Raw genomic sequence first — 2,942 nt, forward strand, 5'->3', positions numbered from 1 at the left:
AGTATAAAAGGACCGTGTGTACATATGTAAAAAGCATTTTTGACATGAATTATTGGTTTCTGGAACCCTAACTTTGCCATTGATGTCAAAGGGGGAGTGCATAATAGTGAAAAATGTTGATCTTAGAGGGAGTTGTTGATTTTTGGAGTCCAGTTGATAGATTTTTAGTTGCAGTGTACATTATTTTGGTTTTGGTCCGACACTTTGTCATTTTTCACTAAGTGTTTCCATCAATGTCAAAGGGGGAGATTGTTGGCAAGAGACACTACGTTGATGATCAGATGTTGTCATTGATGACAACTTAAATCAGATATCCAATCTGCAGTTCATGATTCATTCATACCAGAAGATTGATTGAGGTCAGGTGGTCCGGTGAGAAAAATAGGGCATCTGATAGAGTGTACATTGTTTTGATTGGCGGTTCAGTTGTGTTGAGTATTTTGTGTTGCGGATCCCGGAGAAGCATTGTGATCAAGTAATATGCCTTATTCCAGGTTTATGGCCTCCGATGTTGAGTGAGTTGGAAGGTTCGGTAGACATGTTTTTCTAGTTAGAACAATGCTTATCAGCAGTAACGTGTAAAGATTCATTGCGCGGGTCTTGCGGATCGATTTTGGTGATTGTTTGTTTCTTCGAGGTTAGTAAGCCGATATGTGGGAAGTGTGTGGACAATTTGTTTTGGTCCGCATGCTTGTTTTGGATCGGATTGAGCCGACTTGGTGTACATGTTTCATTTGCGTGTTATGCGCTTTTGGGACAACATGATGAAGACTTAAATTGATGTTGCGGGTATATAAGACTGAGTGATATGATCATTTTTGGTATCATGGTTATGTGTGATATGTGTATGGGTGATTGTGCACAGTTTGATGTGCGCAAGTGAAGGATTTGTGCTCCAGAATATAGCAAAATATCATAACAGAGCAGTATAGCAAAGAAGAGTAAGATAAAGTGTTTTGTGCTTAACTGGAACTATACTCAGGCATTTGTTGATAACATTCAATAGTTCAAACCTTCTTGTATCTTTTATATTCATTTTGTAAGGTAGTGAGCCTTCCAGGTTGTAGCCCCTTTTATAATTTGAGCAGTGAGCTCTAGGCAGCGTGCCTGAATGCATGTGCATTCCCCATTGTAATATTTATATTTACTCCTAACATGGTATTATCTCATTGTGGGTAGGTTCCCATCGTGGTTTTTCCCTTAACTAGGTTTTCCATGTATAAATCTGGTGTTATGGTGTTGTGGATGATTATCTCATGTGTTTACATATTTCTTTTATTGATTTGGATTAGATGGTTGAAGAGTCTGGTTAATAATGTTAAAGCTTGCAGAACACTTATTCACCTCCCCCTCCTCCTCTCAGTGTTCCTTGTTTCCAACAAAGGGAATATAATTATGAAATGAGAATTGGTGTTTGCTTTGTGTTTGTAGCCTCTAATTATTTGAAAAAATACACGTAGAGGGAGTTTTCTTTCAGATTTGTATTTGTTTAGGTCAATTTCATGTAAATATATATAAATGAAACATGTCTTTTCATTTGATTATCATAACTTTCAATTATTTTTTATTATTTTACTTTACATATATTTTGGTTGTATTTATAATTGCAATCTTATTTTTTGAACATGATTGTTATTATGATTTCTTTCCTTGATTCAAAATTCAAATTCTTACATTATAAAGTGGCATTATTTTTAGAATTTGATCATTGTTCATCAAATTGCACACCATATTGGTCCAAATTGTAATCTATATCACTAAATTCAAAGATATGTTCTAGGACCCTAATTTCATGATAACAATAATAATAACTCATCATAAGTGATCAATTGCACATCATCTAATAAAAAGGGAGAGGAATCAAAGTATGATTGGTCCTAAGTCTATATAATCATTCAAAGAACATATATCACATTTTTCTTCATCTAGACATTTTGCATCATATATATTTTGAATCTTGTGACAAACATAATAGCGGTCTAACAAAGGTATGAGGAAGTGAACTACAATACATTTTTATCATAAAATCTTAAAATAACTTCTTAATGTTACATTAGTTATTTTAGATATCTTGCATACACAAATTAAAATTTACATGTTTTAGGTGCATTAAAATCTCTAAAGGTTTTAGGTGCATTAAAATCTCTAAAGGATAGCAAAGGGTATTGGATGGAAAAAAGTGATACAACACAACAAAGCACTGTCTCTTGGAGAAAAGATATAGCAACTAATAGGTATAAGCCCCTAACAAAATACTTAAAATGATGATACAATAAAAACCTATGGATTTGAAAGCTTGAAATAAAACAATGAAAGTATGAATCTTAAAGTAAAACCGTAGGTGGTGTAAGATCAATCAGGTTCCATCAAAATGTAAGGGAGAATAAAAATTTTCTAAGCTTAATCTCTGCTACTCAAAATAAATGCACACACAAACATAAATCGACCTAGATTAAACTAATAATTAAATGAGAATGGATAACTCTATTATAAATGCTAATCTAGGAAATTTTATGTAAGGGAATCGAGAGCATTAGCTCTAAGGACAATGATGAAGGATAATTCCAATGCAGTGTAGATTTCAGCCATTAGGTACCAAAAAAAAGTGCCTTTGATATACAACTTTTCTAAGATTATGTGCAAATATATAACTTTCATGAGATTATGTGCAGATATATAACTTGCATAAGGTTCAATAGCTTTGAGTTAGTTTTGTAGCATGGATCTTCTTTATAGCCCATAAAACTAATCTAGTTGGATCTATGCACTTGATAAATAATTTATTTTCAAGTCTACTCTTCATTGATAGTCAAGGATTATTGGCATTTAGAAACTTGGGAAATTTGTTGAATTACAAGGGCTAGTTCTCTTAGGTCGACCCCCTTGGTTAGATTGGTTCCAAGATCATGGAAATAATTGAAAACAATAACATTTAGTCATGC

Source organism: Cryptomeria japonica, chromosome 3 (assembly GCF_030272615.1).
Source record: "Cryptomeria japonica chromosome 3, Sugi_1.0, whole genome shotgun sequence".
Lineage (NCBI taxonomy): Eukaryota > Viridiplantae > Streptophyta > Pinopsida > Cupressales > Cupressaceae > Cryptomeria > Cryptomeria japonica.